At 38.0% G+C, this 26594-nt stretch overlaps 1 protein-coding gene across 1 annotated transcript in view; it reads left to right on the top strand.

The window, feature by feature from the left end:
- Positions 1 to 12778: 12778 nt before the first annotated feature.
- Positions 12779 to 26594, top strand: part of slc39a10 (solute carrier family 39 member 10) — a 33279-nt gene continuing 19463 nt past the window's right edge. The window contains exon 1 of the mRNA XM_008404171.2: positions 12779 to 12955. The gene's annotated coding sequence lies outside the window, so the exon portion shown is untranslated. The remainder of the gene's footprint in view (positions 12956 to 26594) is intronic.

The raw sequence follows: 26594 nt of genomic DNA, 5'->3' as shown, positions 1-26594 counted from the left end.
TCATAGTTTTATTGTCAATGGAAACACGACTACCATGTTAAAATGTGAACTAAAGATGCTTACCATAATTTTCAAACTACAGTTTCACTAAAAGTATGTCGAATTTAGGAAAAATCACTTCTGTTAGTCGTGTTGAAGCATTTAAACTTGTTCACTTGTTTGTGGATTTTGGGTTAAAACTACTTCCCAGTTGAAGATTGGACAAATTTGTTGCAACTTTAAAGAGTCAAACTGAGCACAAACAAAGTCTGGAGTTAAATCATTAAAGTGGAAACAAGTTTATTTATTGCATTGTTATGTTGGAGCCGCTGCTGCTGTTAGATTTTGGGTTGCAGGACTGGAGGGATGAAATATTTAGAAGCTCGCTCTTGCTGCTACTTGGTGTTTCATTACTTATTCATGTTGGCCTAAAACGCTTCCACATTATGCACAGAGGAGAAATGCATCCCCACCGGCCCAAACACCGGCGCCGAGGGTCACAGGACGTTTCTGTTCTCTGGGTTCACTTCTGGAACTGGTTCTGGTCCAAAACCATTCAGAAGCATGGAACAGATCAGAGATTACAGTTTACTCAGCAGTCTGTGCTCTGGTTCATGAAGGTTTAAATAAAAATGGAAAATCTACCATTTGGAGAACAAATAAAGATTATTGTGATTCATCACATTTTATTAGCATTTAATACCCAAAGCCAGCAGGAGAAATTGTTTATTTATTGATCGCAATGTCCATGTTTGGTAAAGACACAAAATTTTAATTAAATTGTCAATTTCTATTTCTTATTTTGACATTAAGCAAAACTAAATTGTCAGAAAGGTGTATAGGAGCTTGTTTTGTGTCAATTATTCTTTAATATTGATTAAAAAATATTAGTTCCACTGGCAGTTTATTTCACTTATGACCATTTTTTTTTTGCTTTAAAGAAAAAAATGAAATAGAATTTTAAGTCAATAATTAATTTAAGAAAAAAAAATATTGACTTACGTTATTTATTTAAGTCTCAAATAAAAAATAAGTCAATTATTTATTTATTTGACTTAAGAAATTATTAAATAAGTCAAATAACTGACTTATTTAAGTCAATTATTTGACCTAAATAATTATTTTCATAAAAGTTTTATATTTTGAACTGTCTGTCAAAACACCAATAAAAAAATTCCCAATTTCAAAAACTTTTATAAGATATAAAACAACCTTTATTTCAATTACAAAGATACAAAAGCAATGAAGCCATTAGGAATAATAAATATTCATTACATTGCACCAATCCTGCTTTAACACAATGAAGTTAAAGACAAATTATTTTTCTTTTATAAATGCCTTGAGATGACAAATGTTGTGAAGTCAGAATCACATGTGCATATTTAAATTACTTTAAAAAAAATCTAATATAAAAATCTACATTTTCAGCAGAGAGTTTCAGATTCAGACACACAAGTGAGGCATTCAAGTGCTCTCTGTAAATAGAAGCGCCGTGGTCATGTGTTCAGCCGGTCTGAAGGGACATCATCTGACCCAGAGACTGTAAATAAGCTGTGGGCCGGGGGCCGTTTACGGCCCCTGGAATGATGTCATGTGGCCCCCAAAGCACGATTCAAGATGGCCGCTTCTTTAAATTCATACCTGCCATTTACACGTTTATATTTCTTTAGTTAAATTTTATAACACATAGGACCAGGAACATTCAGTGACTTTAAAAGTGACCTGTTTTGCTTCCTTGAAGTACGACATGTTGCATTTTCCCACAAAATGATCAGTGAGATTTTCACTGTTTTAGAATCTCTTGTCACTTTAAATCCACATGACCTTCTGCTGGCCATGTCTCCCAACTCAGCGTTTACACTCCCATGTGAAAATGGCTGCAAAGACATACGCAATTAAACAACCATTCATCTTTGAAAAGCAGAAGTGGAGCCTCCTGCACAACCAACAAGAATCCACCAAGTGGTTTCTGGATGGAAAGTCAACAACAAAACTCTTATCTTTACCAGCAGCATACAGCAGTAAAACTAGCTGACCAAATACACTGGATGTTGTTAGGTAACGGGCTGTGGTTGCTAGGTAACGATGGAACGTTACTTAACGATCCAGAAGCTTTTCAAACAGCTTATTTTCCAGACACCAAAAAACTTCAACTTATTATCGAAAAACAGCTGGGTGTTTTCTTTTTAAGTACTTTTGTTGTTTTTAGAAGCAGTTGAACCAAAATGGAAGTACAAAAACTTTAAAAATGTGAAATTTGCAAAGATTTTTTCACAATTATCCATTAAATTTTGATAAATGAGACTCATTTGCTGTTTCTGTTGTTGGATAAAAGTCAAATAAAACCAATCAAACCAAAAAAATATTAGGAACTTTTGATGTTTCTAGTTTCTTTTGATGAGGCATTTGTCCTTAATTTTTGGATCAATGTGATTATGATGGATGTGGTTTATTTCATGAAAACACAGCATGTTTAGTGTTTTTGTAGCCAAACCACATTTTTAATTAAAAAACTAAGAATTTTGTTGCCCTCGATTAATTTTAACTTGACAATTTTGCCCCAGAAGTCATAAAAACATTTGGATTCTTCTCATCTGTGTCGTATATTCTGAAAAATATTAATCCAAAACTGAATTAATGGAGTATAAATGTCACTATGAATTTTTGAGCAGCTGTGATATTGAAGAATTACAAGGATTTCTGAGCAGCATTTTGTTGCACTTTATCTATAATTTATTACTTTCTGTTCCAAGTACACTTCTTACAGTCGTTTTTCTGCCTCCCAGCATGTAGCAAAGCTTTTTTCTTGACTTAATTCTGGTGCATTTGAGGTTTTTCCATCCACTTGGTAATTGCATGAGCTTCTCTTGACCTTTTCCAGGAGATAACTTCAACTTATCTGCCTTCACTTTGAGTTTCAGACTTTATTATGTACTCGAACAGAGAGCCCTTTGCCTCTTATCTAAATGTCATCAAGCCTGGAGAAATACTGGAGAAACTATTCCACTCTGGAGGAGTTTAAAACAACTTCTGTGTCCTTTTCTGCAGATTTTGCTCTTCCTCTGTTGGGAAGAGATTTTCCTTTGGGGGATATTCTCTGTCTGCTTGAGGCGTGAAGCAACCAAACTGCAGTCCTCCACTTGTACCGCTAATTTAATCATTTAAATCAGTGTTTCTCAATCTTTTTTGGGGCAGCGTCCCCCCAGCCTTTATCGAGGTCCCTCACCGCCCCCCACCAAAGAATTTGTAGGCTACTTTCCACTGACCATTATTTTATTATTAATATAACTATCACTATTGTAGATGTTTTGATTTTTATGCTTGTTTCTGTATTTATCATCAAAAATAATTTCCCAGAGAACAAAAAAGCCATGAGAATAGAAATTATTTTCACAGGCGTCTATGAAAAATTTAATGAACATTCAAGTTAAAATCTGTAGGCCTATCAGCAGCCAATCAGAGTGGAAAAAATATTATTGTTCTTTTCCATTTTCTAGTTGTTAAATATTCCACAAAATGAGCAGATAAAAAATGTTCAACATGCCAGTTTAAASTTTGAACTATTTGCAAAACAACTGAGCTGCAACATTAAACATGGATAGAACTGTAACTACATTAATCATAGCTCTTCTTCTCTTCAGCGTTTCTGTCAGTTTCTGGTGGTGCAGCTCTGTGCTGCCTTCAGGAGAATGGGACATCAGAGTATCATCAATAAAACTTCATCCACATGGCAGAGCTAATACAGTCCCCTTATTAAGTATTGCTCTAAAGGTCTTGCCATACCAGTTTATTCCTATGTATTTACTTTAGTTTCTTAGTTTATTCTTGCATTTTGTTCTTCATTCATTTCCATTTAGTTTCATTTGATTAGTATTATCCTCTCTTGGTTTATTTCTATGTCCACTTTAGTTTCTTTCCTGTTGCTAGATTTAATTTATCGTTTATTGACCATCAGTAATCTTCACTCATCACCTGCTGCGCCGCCTAAACCTCACTGTTCAGCGTCGGATTCTCTGTTTTTATGCCATAATTCACATCTAGTTCGTTGCTCCATTTTATGTCCCGCTTCTCCTGTTTTATAAAAAACCGCAATGTGTGCGTCGTTTTTTTAAAACCCCCTAAGGTGCGCAGCGCTCGGGAAGCGAATCGATGGGGAAAAGGCAGACTGACATAAACTTTTTAAAACAACGGAAACAATTTTGGTATTTTGATTATTGAAATGTATAAGTGCTGTGGTACCATTGTTCTATCACCCCCGTTTCATACCGGACCACTTGCAGCTCCGGTGTTAACGCTATAAAATGAACGCTCTCTATTGAGGTATCACCCATGGAGGGATTTCTTTATTTAAATGGGTWCATTTTTCAGAGGGATACAAAGTGTATTGGGGTATCGTGATTTTAGTAATTACGTGTTTATAAGAGCGATTTTCTGTTGTCCTTCCATGGAAGCGGGCAGCTTTCAAACGGAAATAAAACACTTTTTAATATAAGTTGCTGCTTTGACATGATCACAGAACTGCCAAAACATATAAATACAAGACAAAGTGAATCACAGCAACGTCATCAGCCGGTGTAAGGGACAATGCGGTGAAGCTAGTCACAGCGGAGCTGCGCCAATAAGCTTCAATCACTGAATAGAAGAAGAGCTACCATCGATACAGCTGCAGCCAAGCATGTTTTAATGTTACACAATACAGTTTTACCAAGTTGCTCAAAGTCTAAACTGGTATTGTTGTGCATATAAGGTGTAAATTTTACCTTCGACCAAACGCCCCCCAAAGGAATCCCAGCGCCCCCCTTTTATAAAAATGTCCGCCAGCGCCCCCTGCCGTCCTCTGAACGCCCCCTGGGGGGCGGTACCGCCCACGTTGAGAACCGCTAATTTAAAGGGACAGTATTTTATATTTTACATACAGCCATTTTATAGCACAATCAACCAACTATTATCTTCAGTTGTTATAAAAAATGTTACATATACCAAATATGACTTACAATAAATTTTACTTCCTGATTTAATGCCTTGAAATTGGGTCTCTGTCTCTTTAAGAACTCCTGCTATTTCTGAAGCTCCGCCTGCAGGAAGTCATCACCAGGAAGTCACCTCCTCCCCCTCKCAGACCGAGCTGAGAGGGGGAGGAGCTGCATTTCAAAGGCGGAGCTAGGTCCAACCAGGCGTTTTGCACAGCTGAATAGTTGCTATCGAGATTAATGGGTAAATCAAGATTATAAAGGCAACACATCAGGAATGTTTTTCATGAGAATAACATCATAACATGATGGAAAGCTCAAAAAAGTCAATTTTACATGAACCATGCCCCGTTAGGTTTTGATTAATGTTTCCAGAGGTCAATTTAGTTCACAAAATCAGACCAAATTGGTTTCAATCGACTTTCTCAGAATTTCTGCAGTCTTGACCTTTCCACAGAGTTCAGACTTTTTCTCACAATTTTGACTTTTTTCCTAAAGATTAACATCAGAAGAAAAAGTCAAAATCATTTTTTCTTCTTCGTCCTGTTAGCGGGTTCCCAGGTGCCGGACGGCTGCATTTAGCCGCTGAGCTTTGGGTTGAAAGAGAAGATGTTCGTCTGCGTGGCATCTGAAGAACCAAACATGGCCGCCTTATTGAATAATTGCAGCGATGCTTGTGGCTAAGTACGCTGGTGATCTCTCAAATTAAACTGAAGGATGGTGACAGCGTTAGGAAAAAAAAAACAGATTTGCCTTGTCAGCGTGGAGCCGCCGTTCGGCCATCAGACGACCGCTTTCCAGAACGGATGTGACAGAAAACTCATAAAATTATGATAATGATTGGGAAGCGTAATAAAATCTGTATACATGTGAAAGCGAAGCCGAGCTGCAGGCCGCCTGGAAAACACAGAGGAATTGGAGAGAGAGGCGAGAGCGTTGTTTCGCTTTTCTTCAGCAGAATAAAGGACGCAGAGATCTGCAGCGTGTGAAATCAGCCTGTCAGCTTTATTTTCTGTTATGGCTTGTAAAACACCATCTGTCCCCCTTTCACTGGCAGAGATATGAAAGAAAGCAAAAGTTTTTTCAAATTAAGATTTTCTGCAGTTTCTGTGAAGCGCCGGTAGAAAAGGAGTTGAGATCATAATCTCACGTTTGGCTGAGCAAATAAAAAAAAGTTTAAATAAAAGAGGAAGAGGCAAAGAATCCTGAATCTGAGGAGAATCTCGTTAATGTTTCTGTCTGATCTCTGCTGAAGAGCCAGGTGTCCAAATTCTGCTGCGTCAGCAGAAAAACCAGCCGGGTGTCAGAAACGTGTTTATGGAGTTTATGGAGTTTATGGAGGCTTCCTGGTTCACACGATATTTACTGAGCAGAGACGCCGAAGGAAAACTCACCGCAGCTCAGCTGTTCATAGAACAGGCCCAGGGATTTAAAAATGTTTTTTAAAATTATTATTATTATTAGAAATTTTACTTTAATCCAACTTTTCTGACTTTAATTTCAGAATTTTGATTTTTTTCTAATCTGAATTTTTACTTTAATCCCACATTTCTGACTTCTTATAAGCACAAATTTGAAATGAATCCCAGATTTCAGACATTTTAAAATCAGAATTCTGAGATTAAAGTCAAAATACTGAATTTTAACTTCAAACTGTGTTGTTTCTCTTTTGGTTTTGGATTTTTTTAATTCTATGATTTATATATAACAACTGATATATTTTGGCTTTTTTTCCATTTTGTAATGATTTGTGAAGGGATAATTTAGTTTAATTTCATGAGTAGATTAGACATAAATATTAATTTGCACCTTTTCAGTCAGGTTATGTAATTTGATGATTGAGTAAATAAATAAATTAATTATTGCAAAGCAGCAGCACTGAAATGTTCCTCTGACTAAAGTATTCCTCTATTTCCTGATTCTATGAAAATACCCGACAGGATCTGAGTATTTTATCTTTTAGCATCACATTTATGTACAACAGTCTGTATAATGGCTCCAGCTCATCTCATTTCTATCGTTAAAAGTGAATTATATTTTACTTTGAAAGATTGAGACGCTTTGAAATGACTCTTCTCTGCAGGAAGCTTTGAACATGTTGCTTTTATTTTATTATTTTCTCAGCCTTCAGAAGTGAGAGACGCTGCCCTGGAGCTGGATGTAGGAACTGTCAGGCCTGAAAAGGACTCCTGTCTTACTGCGAACAAGTGGGCCGAGTCTCGACTGGACAGAATCACCAGTCCGTCACAAAGCAGAGAATCATGATGCAGATATTCACGTTGGTTTTGGACCTGGAGGACAGAGAGACTCCTCAGAGAAAGGACTCTGCTGCGTTTGCTGCCGTTAGCAACATCTGATAGCAACACATTCACCTGGAGGCTGAACAGCAGCAAACATTCCTGCACAGACTCTCATGAAAAACTCATGTGATGCTGAAATTCCTTGATGCTCTGACTTGAGTTTTCCCAAGTTTGGATGTAAAAACAATAGAAATTAGAGCCAGAATGTCGATGGCTTATTGTTTTTTTTTTTTCGGAAAAGTATCTAAGGGTTTATTCACATCCGCCATGTTTGATCCGCTTTAATCCAACTCCAGTCCATTTGCCTAGAAAGACCAATTCGTTTGGGGAGGTGTGAATGCTAAAAACGACCAAAGAACCAAACGGGTCCGCCTAGATTGAAGTGTTTTGATTGAAGTGAACTCTGGTTCGGTTAAAATGCACATGTGAACACCAGGCGGACCAGATAAGCTCCAAAGGCAGGAAGTGGACTACAGTGCAGGGCATTCTGGGTAAATACAACCAAAGTCTAGCAGACAGTCAGGGACCTAAAAAGGCTCAACAGCCTGAGGAAGAAGGCTGGTTCTGTTCCGGGGACGACTGTGGGGCTTCTGGAGATGAAGAGGCAAAAAGAGATTCGTCATAAAATCAAGAACAACAACATTTAATTTGCTTTTGGCATCAATAAAGTACTTTTGAATTTGAAAACACAGTCAAAGTTTCACCAAGTGACGACATCTTATGAAAATTCTTAGAATTTCTGGAATTCTGTGATTTTTCTTAGTTCTCGTCTGACTTCTCTCTTCTGGGACCTTTGCAGCTGGCAGCCATCTTGGTAGGTATCCGTAGCTTACTGCCATCACAGTTGCTATGGAGTTGCTATGACAACAATAAACAAGCCACATTCTCTGTCTCATTTGGGTTTTGCTGACATATCTTTCAGTACCTCATTGGTGAAGAGTGTCAATATACTTACATTTTGCCACGGTTCATCTTGCCTACCAAGATGGCGGTTCAGTGGCGCGGCTCACTTCTGGTTCAGATTCGTGGGAACTACGCATTTCACCTCAGCCAATGCTGTAGTAAAAGTTTTTCACTGTTCATTTCCACACAGAAACACTTTATAGCGCCTGGATGCTCCCTGCTGCTCACATCGATCAGGTGTGTGACCTGAAACGAGTCGGTGTTGGCTGGTGTGCGTCCGTGCGTGTGTGTGTGCGCGCGTGTGCGTGCCTGTGTGTGTGTGTGTGTGTGCATTACAGCTTTGGCAGGTACAACAGACCTGAGGGGAAAACAAGCAGTTGCACTCGGCTTTTCTTTTGTTCGTTTTTTTATACATCTAGCTCCACCCGATTAAAGGGAATGAAAAATCCATGAGCGCTCATTACAGAGGTCTACAGGTGGCTAATGAGCCGATATTTAAAACTTCTTGCACGCTGGATTTCTCCCTGTCCTCCCTTTGTCCCTTTTCTTCTGTCTGTCTTTGGCCGCCCTCCAGGCCACGGCGCCGGGGTTGTGCCAGAACTGCTGTGTCTCAGCAAACTGTGCGCCAGGAACATGAACAACGACACACAAGTTCCAGATTACAAATCCCTGATGCCCATTTCCTCCGGCAGAAGCACCCATTCAGGATGGATGAGGACACTCTGACTCGTGTAATGTGGCTTCCTAATTAGGAAGGAAAGTGAAATAAAACTGTTTCCTCTCGTGTCTCCAACCATTGAAGGATCATAAAGCATCAGGTTGCCATCAGTGCAGCAAAGTGCTGTTAAAATCTGTCAAATGTGAAAATAAGCATAAAAGTTAGCATGGACACTCCTAATATTTCCCATTAGCCACTTAATTTTCCGGATGACAACCATTTCACAAAATGGCTGCTGTTTTTAAGCCTTTTAAACCAACTGTTGCTAATTTTCACAACTTGGGTTAACTTTATGCCTCACTATATGTTTTTGACTTTGGTTACCATTTTTATTTCAACTTTAAAGTGATAATTTGTAACAGGTGTTTCCACTAATTTTAAAGCAATTATGACATAAAAAATCACTTATTTTCACAGGTTGGATGAACTTTATGTCACATCATATTTATTTGACTTTGGTAATCATATTTATACAACTTTAAAGCAATATTATGTAGCATTTTAGAGTATGAGCAACAGCCATTGTACTGACTAGCATTAGCTTATTCTACTATTTTATTTGTTTAGAGGTTTAGCATTAGCAGAGCTAAGACTCTTGTTGGCTGGCTGTGCCCACCACCCGTTCTTAGTAGAAATATGTATTCTCCATTACAACCATGACGGCCATTTTGAAAATGGTCACCAGTTTGCCAAACTTTATTTACATTTGTCCAACATGACAACTTAATATATTTACTTAATTAATTCTAATAAATTAGCTCAATTTTTTAAAGTTAGATCACCGGTTTCAGTGTATGGTTCAAAATATGTGTAAATATGCCTGATTTGACACCAAACACATTCATCTAATTCCAGGACAACCACGGAGTCCATCTTGAAAAATTGTACACCAACAGAAATAAGCTCAAGATAAAAAAATTATAATTTTTTATGGTCTAATTATGTGTGATGTGACACCAAATGTTTTTATATGTGATCAAAAATCGGCAAAAATAAGTTGTCCATTACCTCCGTTGCAGCCATCTTGAATGGCAGTGGCTAGTGGGCTTTTTTCTCTCCCATGTTTGGTTCTTGTCTCCACATCTCCTGCACTAAATTAATACTTCCAATTGTTATTCTTGTTAAAAATGTGTGCTTAATTACAAACTATGTGATTTTAAAAAGGCAGGAATCAATATTGTAGCATAATAATTGGTGAAAGCTTCACCCGACCATAACCGCTTTGGTTGCAGAGTAGGAAATATTACATCTGTAATCTCTACAAGAGCCACTCTAGCAGGAAATGGCTCCCTGTGTATATATGGCCAGGCCTGAGTGTGGCTCATAACTCAAAGTGGTCATTGGCGCTATTCATCGTCTGTCTGCTGAGGCAGGGTACCGCCTAAATGACAGTAAAAGCCACAGTGGCACTTTCAGCATTGCTTTACGGCTGGCAGGAACCCTGGGGCATCATGACTGGAGCGCTGAGTGAGAACATGGCTGCCAATCACTTGGTATTAATCTCCCTGAGATCGGGAGAAACGTGACGGGAGGAGGCGGGAAGGAGGCCCAGCTGGACAGAAATTAGCTCGGTGTTTGGTCTCCTGGTGTCCCACTGCTTCACACACACACACACACACACACACACACACACACACACACACACACACACACACACACACACACACACACACATACGGTGAAGGTCAGCTCCTCTCACTGCAGTCTGAACCATAACACATAATTCATTCAGACACAAAGTTTCAGAGCAGATAGTCTCGATGGATCCCTGGGAGCATTGTGGATGAAATTACTGATTGCTCTGACACTCTGCTAAAAGTTCAGACGCCCACTGGAAGAACAATTACTGAAAATGTGAAGAAGAAACAGGAGATGTATTATAAAAGCAGTGACAGTTACAAGTAGGAATATTTTCCTTTTTTTTTTTTTTTTTACACTTCAGGAGGCACTTAAGGCTGATTTCACACCTGATAGTCCAGTAGTTGTGGTTCGATTTGGGACTAAAACTGCAACATCTGTGACATTTTCAGCTGCACTGAGTCAAATCAACCAAATCCTTTGAGCAACCTGTTCCTCTGCTCGCCTGTGGGGGCGCTGCACCAAGAAACACTGTAAAAGACACTTCCTTCTTCACAAAATTTGAACAGAAATGGATTAGCATCAGCTTTTAGCGGTTGTAGGATTTCTCTTTTGTCTTTGGTAAAAGACCACGAGCCATTTCTAATGCTAGCACCAAGCTATGGCATCTGTTTTGGTTGTATTTACCCAGAATGCCCTGCTCTGTAGTCTGCTTCCGGCTCATTCCCACCAGCTCCATACAACCAAAGCTAACATGCTAGTTTAGCGCTAACGGAAGAAATCCTTCAACCACTGAAATCTGATCCACTCCATTTTTGTCTACATTTTGTGAAGAAGATGTCTTCTTCTGAGGTTTTCATGTTGTTTCCTTTAGTGGTTCGTGGTGCAGCGCCCCCACAGGCGAGGAGGGGAACAGGTTGCTCAAATGGTTTGGCTCGTTTAACTCAGTGCAGTGAGAAAGAAAACCACAGCAGCTGGAAATGGAACAAATGTTGCAACTTTGGCCCCAAATGGAACCAAATCCACCAGACTATCAGATGTGAAAACATCCTAACTGGTTCACACCAGCTATTTATGATACAAAATCAAACTCAGTTTCCTGTTTGGAATGAACACATGCCCCCAGCATGATGCTATTTGTCCTTCCGCTGTTTGATTTACTGAATCCCACTGCTGATTATGTCACCTGTTTGTTTTCAGTGGCTGGCATTACTCACTTCCTACTATTATTATCAAACTGTAACACATATTTAAAGATTTGGCAACAGGTTTTAGAGGCTTTAAACACCTTTACTCAACACTTGACACACCTTAGCCACAACAACATGTTTTTTCCTCTTCGGTTTCAGCCTTGCTGCGTATACAGCACCTTATAATGCTTGGTTATTCCTGTTAAAATGTAGTTTTTTCTCTCCACTGTTTGCTCAGGATAATTTATTGGAAATTCAATTGGAGATGATGGAACAAAGGGTTTTACATAAAATCAAAAAGATTATGGACAACCCCACGTATCCTCTTGATGAAAAACAGTGTTTTAGGTCAGAGGCTTATCCACTTTTGCTGTAACACAGACTGCTACAGGAGACTCTTGAATAATTTGAGGCACAACATTTAATTTTCCTTTGGGATCAATAAAGTATTTTTGAATTTGAAACATGAAATACCTGAACTAAAAAACAAATCTGAACAAGAATTAATCTTAACTATTATTGTACAATTAACCTAAAACAACTTTTTCTCATTTTTCTGATTAATTTATGTAAGCATACAGGAGGATTAAAATAGAGCCAAGGTGAAATATCTGAGTAGTTGAACAAAAATGTGTAAATAACTATATTTTTTAATAAAACCAATTTATATGTTTGTTTTGCTGTGCTCAGAACTTCAATATTTTTATTTATTTATACAAAATATGTACAACAAATTACAAAGATGAACATATGATTGTGTGTTGAGGATTAAGGAAAGCAAAAAAAAGATTACAAACACAAAACTAAACCAAAGTTTTGTCAAATTACATTATAAATATGATTATAGCCTATTAGGGTTATAAAAAGGAGTACATTTCAGCCAAAAAAAAAAAAAACCTGGCAAATTTTGAGATTAATCTCAGAGATTTTCTGGAAAAAAGTCGAAAATGTTCTACTTTTGAAACTCATAAATTTCCAAGATTTAAAAAAAAATAATTCTATGTACAATGACTCTAAAACGCCGTCGTAGTGACACGACATGTCCATTTTAAATGTACTTTTTTTCCTAGTGTAATGCTGCTGTAGTTTGAACACTACTTCCTCATTTCAATCACGTGACGTCTCAGGCAGTCATGCGGAAGAGAGTTTCTACCTCTGCGAAGACTGCGCAGGCTAACGGCGCACTCCCGCCATCTTTCTCGGAAACGGCGTAAGTGCGGTTCGTGAATGGGCTGAGCTGTAGTTCCCGAACGTAAACCCTGCGCAGGATTTTTTTGGTACCGAGCGGAGAGGAGATGCACACGGCACTCGAGTGAGGTAAAGCGTTTGTTTTCATTCACTCCCCCAACATGGACTCTGGTAGCCGGAGTCACGGAGCTCTGTTAGGCACATTTGGAGCGAAACAGAGGGCCGTAAATGACTCGCTGTTCCCCGCGGACACCGGGTTGTTTTCCCGGCGGTCGTATGCTAGCTAGCGTTAGCTGGTTTAGCTGTTGTTGGTGAAGGTTAGCGTTAGCATGAGGCGAGCCAGGAGGTTTGCTGCTTCCTTTGATTCACAGGAAGCTGCGAAACTCACCGGTGATGAAGATGAAGTTAAATATTACTATTTATCTGTGTTTATGTTACTCTACTGTGTTTTGTCTGCTGGTATGTGTGGGAGTATTTTTTTTTTTTAGTTTGAAGCGGAAGAGATTTGCTCAGGTATGCGCACCACGTGTCGCTCCTCTGTTGGTCCATTGATCATTGATTGGCTGAGTTGATTGGAGGGAATGCCTGCAGTTGGTTTACTGCCATTTCTCTGTCTCGTTTCACTGGGACAAACCATCCGAACTGGTTTGTGTTCGTTGACCCGATGAAGCTCCACCTCCTGATAAATACACCGTCACAGTGCAGAGGTGGTGCCAGTGGATGAGTTCAGACGCTATTAAAGCTCATTGTTCCGACAAAGTAGTAATAATAAATAAATACATTAATAAAAAGACGTCAGTGAGTCGACTGTAACTGAGATTGTACAATATGTTTACAAATTAAAACAAATAAGCACACATTAAAACACATTTTAAATATATATGTTGTATATTGGCTAAATATACATTTCTATCTATGAGAGATGTTATATATATATATGTATTTCTTTGTGCCTATATAACTAATTACAATATTCATTCAACCCTAAAATATTTATAGCTATCTTTAACTTATGAATTAAATTTTGTAGTTATTCAAATATACATACTATATATGTATTTTTTTTAGGGTTGAAACGGTTAACTAATTTAGTAATCAAATAATAAGCTGGAAAATATCGACTCTAATGCCATTTGCTGAAAGAATAACACCCTGAGAGCAGCTATTAATCCAGGACTGCACAAAAAATATAAAATTAAGATGGAAATTTTTTCGTTTTCTGTAGATACAGTATACGCAACATTATACAAATGATATTGGCAAAAAAAGAAGTAATTGCTTTTCTTTTGGTGAATCATAACTAGCCTTTCAGTTAAGGTCAGAGTTTATGGTTCATTGATAAGACTGGCCTAAATCGTTGTAATGTTGTGCAGACCTTCAGTGAAGGTGTGATTTCTGCTGGTCCTCCTGTGGTTCTGGCATAAATCACACCCTGAAGCACAGCCAGCATCCATGAAGTTTCCCAGCTGTTAGTCTGGGTTTAATTTGATGCTACGCGGTTTCATGGTGGGAGATCTGGGTTGGTTCAGATCTACATGAACACCCGTGTTTTTTTTTTTACTGCAGCGTGCTTGTCGGTCGGAAACGTTTCGGACGTTTCTGCTTGGAGGTAGGAATTTCAAAGGAGTGTGTGCAGCTGGGAAATCACTGAGCGTGCAGAGCAACAGCTGCACACACACGTATGAACAGCTGCTGAGAGAACGTCTATATACAGCAAGACGGATGGAAAGAAAATATAACAATAGATCTGATGTTTCTCTTTGTAGTTTCTCCTCTAATCTTGTTGAGCGATCCCCAAGAAAAAGTTTAAATTCAATCTCAACTCGGACTGTAACGATAACACAAGTTTGCTAGACGATAAATTGGCCCAGTAATTGAAGCGATAAATGATAATATTGTTGTTTTGAGACCATTTTCAAGTAATATATTGAAAATAGCATAACAGTATAAGTTCACCCTTTCTAAAGACCAATAAACTAATTTTGTAACTGGAACGGGAAGATATTTTAAATAACGTGAGGAAAAAGAAAACCTACTTACAACCAAAACCACAAATAAAATCGATTCTGAAGTTTCTGTTAACAAATTTGCCCTTAAAAAAATATAAATAATCAAAATGGAAATTATTGAGCTCAATTTACTTTATTATGTGATTATTTGAATAATTGGTTATTGTGACAGGCTTAGCTGCAACTAACAATTGTTTTAGTAATGGACTACTCTGACGAGGAATCGATTGATTGGATAAAAAATAGGCTGATTCTACAGATTTTTCATTTTACCACTTAAACCTTTTTTATATAACATTAAAAAATGCATTAAGATGCAAATAAACAAATTAATTCTGTTTTGAAATAAGAAAATAAACATTTTTTATTGCCTCCAATACAATAACACAGCATTCCTTTATCAAATCTAAAGGGTTTGCAGATGGTGTTTTTCAATTTTAAACACAAAATGTATATAATTTGTATACATTTTTGCCTTAATTGGTTCTCTGAATATGCTGTTTTCTTCACCAAATGGCTTTTTCTTGAGTCACTCCAGTTGACGATTAATTGGTGATTAATCGATCCGGCCTAAATCCTCTTCAGTCAACTGAAGTGAAAGTTGTTCATTTGGTAAATATGGGCGACTGTGTAGATTGTCTTGAAGAAAACTACTCACTATTAAGATTGATTTTAGAAAATGTGACAAAACGTAAAGAAAGGGCTCTGATTTTTTTCATGCAAGATTTTAATACATTTGTGTGCTCTCGTTTAATGGGAAAAAAATATTTTCAAAAAGTGCCTTTTTCCTCAAAGTTACTTTTGTTTGCCTTGAAAGTTCGGTTAATTTGGGGGAAGTTGACGATTATTTTAATAATCGATTAATCGTGATTAATCGTTTGAGCCTTAATCTCAGCTGTAACCAGCGTCAGGATGATGAATAATTCAAATCTTTCCTCACACCATGCTTTGCTGAGTTTCCTCTGAACTTGCAGGAGTTGGGCTCTGCTTGCAGCTTTCCACTGATGCAAAATGGATGAGCTGAAGGTTTGCTTCAGTTCTCACTCACTTCCTGCTAAGGCGTCTGACAAGGCAACCGAACCTGGAGTTTTACACGTTTCAAACCTCCAACACCAAACTTGCATCAGTGCCTGCTTACTGACAGCTCTTCTTACATGAGTAAAGCCTGTTCCTTGTTCTGAAATGCCACCAAGCTTTGAATAATAGATCTGTGTTGTTTCAGGAGGAGTGGATTCGTATTTAAAAATGAAACGTCTTGTGTAAATGAGACTCTGTGCTGTGTGGAGGGAAAACTGCCTTATCTCACTTTAGCATCGATTTCAGTTCCTGTAGATTTATGCTACAGTTCGCATTAGGGCTGTTGTAAACAATTATTTTAGAAATCGAGTAATCTATAGATTTTTCTTACGATTAATCGAGTAATCGGATAAAAACAATTATGAAATAAAATATTGGTAAATCTTCCATAACACCAGTGTTACTATCGGATATCAACATCAGTCTATTTTTTCCACATTTGWGCTTCCCTACCAGTTACTTTTTTGTAGACCGGGGGAGAAATACGGGATATTTACGGCTCCTCCGTTCAGAAACTCATCTACCAGCCATGTTCCGCCTCCCGTTTGTTCAGACCGAGATGATATAAGTTTATTGTGCGGTTCGTCCGTAAAGCTGCTCTTACCCTGTAAGCATCAACCCTCAGCCGCCCGCCGTGTTCAGTCTCTCTGCTCACCTGTAAATCCTCCTCAGCTTCTTCCCGCCGTTCAACCAGCAGCTCCGGAGCAGAAAGGCTGCCGAACTCCCGGCATCGCGCCGGTCATTTTAAGGATGTTTATTGGTCCCACAAAAACGATGAAAACCCGGAATTATCACCAATCAGTAAAATCCCCGCGGGCCGAACTTGAAGATTGGACGTTATGCCGCTAACACGTAGCTTCCGTCAACAACTCAGAGGCGGAAGTCAGAGCTCCGCGCAACGCAAATAATGTTCCGGCTGAAACACRGTGYGCTAAATGATAAAACATAAATTAACGAAGCTTCGAGGCAGGTCAATTTTCCTCGAGGAATTTTAATAATCGAGGTTCTCGAATCACTCGAGGAATCGTTTCAGCCCTAGTTCGCATTATTGGTTTTGGTAATTATCACCCAGAGAAATTTATGGTGCATTCACACCAGCTCTGTTTAGTCCACTTTAATCCAGCTATAGTCCATTTGTCTGGAAAGTCTGGTTCAGTTGGGGAGGCGTGAATACGTAATCAAATCAAAAAAGTTGAACTCTTGTTTGTCTACAAACCTCGATTTGGTTTGGTTGAAGTGAATTCTGGTGCAGTTTGAATGTGTATGTGAATGCCAAGTGGACCAGAGGGTCTTGGTGCAAACGTGAGCAAACTTTGTCAAAATAAAAAAGACAATTTCACAAATTCACTGTTTCCATTAAATAAGAAACAATTAAAATCTGATTAAAATCAAACCACCACACTCTTACTACTTCCTGTCGTCTTCTTCATCTTTGACACAATTAGTTATTGGCAAGCACTGCTAATCCACTTCATTTGCTTTTGCCACTCCTTTTTGATTCTCCTGGCTGTACGGTTAGAGATGTTGAAGTAGGGGATATGATGCTTGCCCATTATGATTGATGGAAGACATGACATATTTTATCTAAAATGACTACAGTTATTACTATTGCCATTTCTAAAGAGGATACAATCGGAATCCTATAATTTCATATCATTCATTTTTTATCTTTTTATGATTTATTTAAAACTTTCTGTTTCCAGAAAGAAATTATTATATAACATGGAACTGTAAATGTTTTTAAAAACAAGAAATAGAAACTAGTTTATGATCTATACATGGTTAAAATGATACATTTAAGGTTTGAAATGAATATTTATATTCATCTGAATCTGTTAAGTGGTTCTGAAGATTTTAGAACAGGGTTTTGGGAGAGTTGGTAACACTTTATTTGAAGGGGGGTGAATAAGACTGTCCTAAACATGTCATAACACATGTCATAACACCTGTTATAAACATGAATAAGCCTTCATGAATATTTATGACTGTTGTCATAAAGCGTCATTCGGTAAATTATGACACTTTTAATACAAAGTTGATGACAACTTGACATTAACCAATAAATCATTACTGATATAAATTTGTAATAAAAGTATTACTGATTGCACTTTAAAAATTAGGTAACTTTATGTTATTAAAGGTAAAGTTTAAACAGTAATGATTTATTGGTTAATGTCAAGTTGTCATAACAGACATTTTCAATAATGTCAACTTTGTATTAAAAKTGTCATAATTTACCGAATGACGCTTCATGACAACAGTCATAAATATTCATGAAGGCTTATTCATGTTCATGACAGGTGTTATAACATGTTCATGACATGTGTTATAACATGTTTATGACAGGTGTTATGACATGTTTATGACAGGTGTTATGACATGTTTATGACAGGTGTTATGACATGTTTATGACAGGTGTTTTGACATGTTTATGACAGTCTTATTCACCCCCCCTTCAAATAAAGTGTTACCGGAGACTTTACTAGCAAAATTGTAACTACTTCATTAAAATATCTTAAAAGTTTTCATGTAAACCCCCTTTACCCCTACTCCCCCCCAAAACCCCCCCAAAAAACACAAAACTGACCATTTTGGGTGGAAAAAAGCGGGAGAAAACATCCACATTCGCCAACCTCACCCCAGATCAGAGGACAGTTTCTCTTCATGGACTCTAGAAAACAACATTAAAGTCCTCAATTAGCTGAATTAATTTAGTTTTCCTCTAGTTATTCTGGCCACTAAAAGCATTTTTACACTCTGTCACATTCACCTCGAACTGCAGATGTTGTTATTATTACTGCCTTGGCAGGAATCTCCACAGCCGTAAACTTTACAAGGGCAGACTGCTCCCTATTAATCAAATATACACACTAATAATTCATTTACATTCTGAGGTTTCACATCATGCCAAAGCAAAGAAAAAAATAAAAAAAAGCTTCAAATCTGCATTAAAATGAAGTAAATATAACATTTGGTGAACAAATTTAGGCTAAAAAATTGCATTGCAAAATAGCAAGATAGATTAGCATTTTGATAACTTTTACTTTCTTTTTCTGTGGTTTACAATATCTTTTAGATTAGACTGCAGTTTTTTCTCTTATATTCAATTAATATTACAATAATTAAAGAGGAGAACTGAGAACTGAAGGCTGGGATCTTTATGTAGGAAGACGGTAAATGGTTATCAACAAAAATAGACATTCCTGCAAGAACACAGAATAAAATTAATATAGAAATACACAAGTTTGTAATTTATCAATTCAGATTCAAACCTTAACACACTTTTGCTTTCAACAGTTTATTTGTTTCCCAGTGGGAACACAAAGTTTTTGTGTTAATTTAGGGGTAGAAAAAAAGTACAACCGGATAGCAGAGCCATTGCAGCTGGAAAAATTAGTTACTTTTTAGATTAAGTTCAGACATTTTTTAGGAAAAAACATGAAAATTTCTGATTTCCAAAAATCAGAAAATTTCAAGAAAAATCTTGAGATTAATTTCACATATTTACTTGAAAAAAATTGCAAGTGTTTGACTTTTTGAAACCAATAGAAAATTTCTGAGATTAATCTCAGAATTTCTGAGTATTTTGGCAGAAATTTATTGGCCTTAATAAAATGTCAAACAACAAACAGAAGAAAAGTCGGGATTATTTCCTTTGATTTGACAAATTCCTATAAATCCCAATAGAAACTGATATTTTGATTTATTTAAACAGAGTTTTGTTACAGGATGAAACGGATTGACGTGACATGAAGTAACCGTACAGTCACGTAAATTAACACCGTACAGTGTTAATTTACTGCCTCAGTTATAAACAGCTACAGGCCTGAATGAATTAGAGATTCCTTTGTAAAGCAGGAAAATGCCTCATTTTCCAATACATAAATCTTAACAAGTACGACGCTGTGACTGGGAGTGCTGGAAGCGCTGGGAACCAGCATCTGGGTTCAGCAAACACAGATGGGACCCCGTGAGTTCATCTGTTGCGCTCACACTCCTGTTTGCTGTGGCTCCACATTTGGCTCACGGTAAACTGATTAAAAATAGATATGTGGGTATAGAACAGCTTCCCAGACGGTTCCGTGGTGCTTTTTGCTTATTGATTGCAGCAATATGATCAGATATTGGAGAATTTATCAGAATTGAGCCAGATATGAAATTATAATGATCTTAAGTGAAAATAGAATTTTTGTCATTTAAGCAAAAAAATAACTAAAATTTCTACTTCTGCCTTTTTTGTTTATAGCATTTGTTTATTGTTTCTTGATTTTTTTATACAGAGATTTGATCAAAATAAATAAATTCTTGATTTCCTGATGCAGTGTTGAATAGTGATATCTTCATCAGAGGGATAGATGGCGCTCTTTTAGTTTTCACATCCTGACAGTCTATTTGTTTTATGGGTTTTCTCATTCGGAGAGCAAGATAAAAGTGTAGCGACCATCTTTCAGCCAGCTGACCAGCTGAAAGAGGTGTCCAATTTAAAAGAGCTAAAATAGTGTGAAGGTTGTAAAACCGGTTACTTTTGAAAACCTGATTAACCGATGGAACTAGAGACAGTCTAATGATTTTGGGTCCTTGTTTGACCAAAACTCTCCTGTTTCCTGAAAATAAGAGTTTATTATTATAAAGTTTATTTGATAGGGACAGACACACATCAACATAGACAAACTGAATAAAACATCATCCCATGTTAGCATCATGGTAGCATAGCAACAGCTGATTCGCAGCACTTGTCTCTAGTTGGGATTTTTAAAAAGTAACTCTAAAAATTGAAGTGATAATCATTAAAATAGCACAACATAATGTATACAAACAGAGAAATGTAAAACATCAAAAATGTGTACAGTTCTGTTTTTGACATAACCAGTTTTGTTGATTTTTGAACGTACTAAAACTGCTAACAGACTTTAAAGGAACAGGAAGTGAGTCCAAACTGCAGAGACGGAGCACTTTGAGCAAAAGTGGTTCTTCAAAAGGAGACCTTACAATTTCCATCCAAAGCCGCTCTGGTAGATCTGCTGCTGCCCTGCAGTCTCTGTATGTATGCAGTCGCTTAAGTCCATTTAAACACTTAAAAATCAATTTTAATACATTATAATTTAGAAAATTTGTAAAATCCAAAATGCCAAATTTAGCCAAAATGTGACGGTGATGGAATCTAATCGGCTTTTGATATAAAACCTTTAAGGCCCGATTATAGAGACTTGCTAATGGTTTGAGTAGTTTGATTAATCTGAGACCAGAAAGGAGCTCCGTAGGTAAAATGTGAGGATCAGTGAGTTCAAAAACATCTCTGCACAGTGACGTGTCAAACAATGTCTAATAATTTTAAAACAATTTATATTCGATCTAACAGTTTTGCAGATTTTATCAACATGGCTCCTAAAATTTAACTGAGCATCCAGAATTATTCCTAAATATGTTTCTTGTGATACTTGTTCAAAAGGGTCCCCATTGATCTGAATATTCAAGGACTGCAATGATGTTTTCTTGATTGAAAAGCAAATGCACTTTGTTTTCTTTGTATTGAGAGTTGAGCAAGAATCCTTTAGCCATGTTGGTAATCTCTGCAGACTGTTCTGAAGTTCTTCACCGACAACAATACCGCTTTTGTCCGATGTATAAACAACGGTGTCATCAGCATACATTGGCAGATTGACTTCAGGACACATTTCAGGAAGACTATTAACATACAAACTAAAAAGGACTGGACCTAAGATGGTGCCTTGTGGAATCCCTGTTACCATTTTGCAGAAGACAGATTTACTGTTATTAATGACGACACATTGTTCACGATCTTCCAAATATGATTTAAACCAAGACGATGACCGTTCTGAGAAATTAAATGATGAAAGCCTTGAGATCAGTAAATTGTGATTCACTGTATCAAAGGCCTTTTTCAAATCAAGAAAAACTGCACCAGTAATTTGTCCCTTGTCAAGTGATTGTTTAATCTTTTCAAGCAGCAGACTTACAGCGGCCTCTGTGGAATGTTGACGTCAACATACTATGATGTAAGATCCAACATATTAACAAAAAATACTCAAATGTTCACCGTGTTTGAAAAGGAAAACAAAACTTTGACAAATTAAAGCTACTGTTGCCTTAGCATCTGGTTTAAACCTGTATTTTAATGAGTAAAACCCAGTTTAAAACCAGTGTTGGCGACAGCAGCTGGTTCCTAATGAACTCACTGCTAACAGAGCTGTTTGGTGTATTTGTTGTTCTGCTGCTAATGGTCCCAATCTGCTCTCCATGTAACACCATCCCACACTAATGCTGCTTATGAGACAGTCATTTATGCAGCTGCACAATGAGGCAGTGTGATATTTATATCTGTGAGGCTTTATGGGGTGGTACTCCAAATGGTCAGGTCAAAGCCACTGATTCGGCTTTAGATGGCTGCCTGCAGCAGAAGCAGCTTCAGGTGAGTCAACCTGTTTTATTTTGAGCTAAAGTCGAGATCGCTGCAGCAGCCATGTTCTGTTTTTATTTAGAAACGGCCTTCGTATTCTGATGTCTGGAAAATACACAAATATTAGGAAGTGAATGTTTGTTCTGGTCTTTGTTGGGTGTTTGTGTCTGCACTGAAGTTGACAAAAATCTCATTTGGAGTTCCACAAGGCCCCATATTGGGGCCACTTCTATTTACATACTCAGATTGTAACACATGATGAGATGACCATAGCTATGCAGATGATGGGCAGCTTTACATTACAAAGTCACCTGGCGACAGTGTTAAGCCAGTCAAAGCATGGATGTGCTATGACTTTCTTCAGCTGAACAGAAGGAAATTGAAGTAATTATTTTTATACATAAAGAGGAACAATCAAGAGTGGGGGTGATGATTTATTTATTTATTACATTGATTACTGCAACAGTCTCTCTACAGACTGGAAAATAGACTTTAAAATACTTCTGTTTTTTAAATCACTGAACGGCTTAGCAGTAAAATACACTGCTCAAAAAAATAAAGGGAACACTTAAACAACACAATATAACTCCAAGTAARTCAAWYTTCTGTGAAATCAAACTGTCCACTTAGGAAGCAACACTGATTGACAACAGGGACCCTCGTCGGGTCAATCAGTGTTGCTTCCTCGGTGGACAGTTTGATTTCACAGAAGTTTGATTTACTTGGAGTTATATTGTGTTGTTTAAGTGTTCCCTTTATTTTTTTGAGCAGTAAAATACATTAAAGATCTGCTGCTGTTGCATCCAGACCTCTCAGGTCTTCTGGTTCTGCTCCGCATCAGAACCAGAACCAAACATGGAGGAGAAGCAGCATTCAGCTGCTATGCACATCAAACCAGGAATATATGTCCAGAAAACTGCAAAACAGCCGAAACACTGAAATCTTTTAGATGATTAATAACAGTAACATCAATAATTTCAGTTTGTAGTCAGACTTTCCTTTTCTTTATTAACCTCTACAGTGTGCTCTTATGTTTTCATCAGCACTTTGAATGAAGTGGTTGCTGAAATGTGCTGCTGTACAACTAAACTTGCCTTGCCTTGCTTTACACCCAAAGGATGGACCAATGTTTTATTGACTTAATACCACTTAGTACTAACAGCTAAAGTTGGATCTTCAGGCTCATCCATATGTTTCAATAGACTCTGTTTGACTAGTCCTAAATTGTTAAGCTCCATGTGCTCTGATGGTGAGAGGTGTGGAAAGAAAACAAGTTGAAGTGGTTTCCAGGAAAGTCTGTTCTTGTGAATAAGTTGGTTGAAATGTTCCCACATTGTTAACATTTGGGTAAAACACAAAAATGCGCAGTAAGCGCTGAAACTGCTTGAGCCTGATGAGAGTCTGATCAGGTGGTTTCTGCTCAGCCCGCCTCCCTCTGCAGATGATTTCACCCTCCAGACGTCCAACCTGTTAGGGAGTCTGCCCTGATCGCTCACTCAGGTTTAGCTTCACTTCTTCTTTCTCCTGATTAGAGGTAAGCGTCACATTCGCTGTGCTCCAGCGTGCTAGAAGTTTGCGTCTACGTTGGATCTGCTCAAGGTAACTCTTGTGGTCGTTGTGTCCTGTGGTCTTAAGCTGTTGTGTGCTGTCATGAACGTGTTTCCAGGCCACAGAGCATCAGCCCTGCAGCTGGGACTTCACACAGCCGTCTAACGACATGTTACACCGCAGATCTCTGTCTGAGAGCTGAGAACCTTTAAACTCGGAGCAGGAACCCTGGACCTGGTGTGGCATTTGATATTATAGGGACGTCTAAGGATTGGTACTTCAATAAAAGCCAACCCAGAGGGATTCCTCGAGTCTTCCTGTGTTTGTTGTAGTTGCGATACACCAGTTGGACGTCTGTCTCTAGCCTGGCTGTCCACAGACAGATCGATCGATCTTTGGTACCAAGTCAAAGAGTTGGATGTCAACACATTATGTGCTAACTTTTGAGATCTCTGCTGTGGCATTGGGACTAGTCTTGACCAGGCCATCACAAAAAGAAAACCTTCAACGGTATTCGCCCACTAATAGCTGGAATCTGTGAATGCTTGTGTCTCCATCTATTCTGACAATTCAAACACAAAATATACCTTAATAATCATTAGTGTGCACGGTGGAAACCGTCTTAGCTACCTCTGAAGCTAACATCAATGGTCTTTCCTATTCTCACACTTGTGGGTTTCAGCCAATCAGTGGCAAGGAAATTAACGGCGCTTCTGAATTGGCTGCTTTGCGAACGCCAGCCAATGAAATGGCATTTCTCGCGTGTCTTGGTGTTCCAACTTCAAAAGGTGTAATTTCTACCCAACGACTTGCAAATAATTTTGGGGGTCCATTGTACTTTAGGTCTGTGCTGCAACTTTGGGATACAGATGGTTGACGTGACGTGATTTATTGCTAGCTGCTGCCACAGGGCGGCTCAAAGGCCTTAAATTTTGTTTTATATTCAGTTTTTTTTTTCCTTCGTGGGACGTTTCCGTCAGGCAACAGTTTGAGTCTGTCAAACTTCTTCATTGCGTTCTGTGACTTGAGACGTTTGAGGCTATCGCTAACTCATTGCTAACATACTTGTGCTAGCTAACTAGATAGCTTTGTCTGTCATGGGAAAGTGGAAATTTATCGCCGGTTGGATGGACGAAGTTTGTATATTTCTGTGGAGATACGGGTGTTAGAAAGTCTTACATATGAGTTACTTTTTAAGTTTCTTAACATTTGTTAAGACAAAAACGTGGCTGCTGGTGAAGTGCCCTCGCCCTCCTACCGCCGAGCCTGAAAACTTGCATCTCCTTCAGCGAATCTGTTTTTATTGAGGTAAAAACAGATTCAAGCAGATCAGTAGTTGTTGGAGATCCACTAATTGCTGTTCTGAGCAGACAAGGTGATGGAGAACCGCTGACTTTGTGTGTTTCGCAGCAGCTCGTCAGCTCAACCTTCAATCATCTGTGGATAATCACATGCAGCAACATCATGTCTGTTCAGAGATGTAATTTTCCAACTTGCTGTGATTATTGTTGAACTCGAGTCAGACGACTCCTGCTTGTTGCTCTCCTGAACTTCGTCTTTCGTCAGCAGATTGCAGTCTTTGCAGATTTCTAGACCATCTGTTAGGAGTTGGGTCCATGTGGCGGCCGGCATCTGCCCTCCCTTCGGCCCTTTCTAAGAAAAAACACTCCTCTGACATTTTCTCAGCGATGCAAACTGTTGTCTGTCCCTTCTACCACGCAGGCGTCGGGTTTATGTGGATCACAAACTCCAACTTTAATCGTTACTKATAGAAACTGGGAAGGTCTCGGATAGTTTCTCCTGTTTATTCCAACTTGAATTGTTGATTTAACCAAAGTTATTTTATTAACAGAATGAAATAGCAGCAAATTTTTACTCCTTTTTTACTTTACTTTTGTTTAAATCTTGACAAGACAAGAAAGCTTTTTTTATTTTTATATCCAAATGCAAAAAAATAATGAAAGTGCAACGGAGTATTGGGGCCTAATAGAAAAATAAAAAATATATAACGAACATAAAGTMAATGTTTCAAGAATAAAGTCTAAATAATATCCGAATAAAATTGTGGCATTATGATTTTATTCTCGTRATATTACAWCTTTATTCTTGTATTATTATGGTTTAATTCTCATATTAGTTTATTGTCATAATATTATTACTTTATTCTTGCAGTCTTAAATCTTTTTATTCTTGTATTTTTATTATTTCTTAGTGTGGCTCTAGCACTCTGCCGATGTAAATCATCCAMAAAAGTAAAAGATAATGATTAACATCAAAATTCCCTCTCATGTTTTAGTAAGACATGAATCTTGTGCTGAGGGTTTCAGCTCCTGATTTGTGATGRAGAGTCGGTGCAGGATGAAGATGAGGAGGAAGGAASTCAGATTTACGCCGACGGGAAGTGATGCGAGTTTCCTTGGCTGATAATTTATAACTTCTTCCAGAGCGGCAGAGTCCAGAGTCACGATGCGGCGTAACGATTCCTCTGGATGATTTGCTGTTTCCACAAACCGACAGGCTAATTCGGCTGAAACAGGGGCGCACCTAAAACATTCAGGGCCCCGAGTCGAGTCGGACACCTCGGCTTCCAGGACATATCTTTAGTTCATTGAATGTTGTTTTTTTGGTGTGTGTTTGCGTGCGGTGCTCCCTAGTTGTGTGTTTTTTTTGTTTTGTTGTTTTTTGGTGTGTTTGCGTGCGGCGCTCCCTAGTTGTG

This window comes from Poecilia reticulata, linkage group LG2, assembly GCF_000633615.1.
Source record: "Poecilia reticulata strain Guanapo linkage group LG2, Guppy_female_1.0+MT, whole genome shotgun sequence".
Lineage (NCBI taxonomy): Eukaryota > Metazoa > Chordata > Actinopteri > Cyprinodontiformes > Poeciliidae > Poecilia > Poecilia reticulata.
This window is presented reverse-complemented; position numbering and strand designations above follow the sequence as displayed.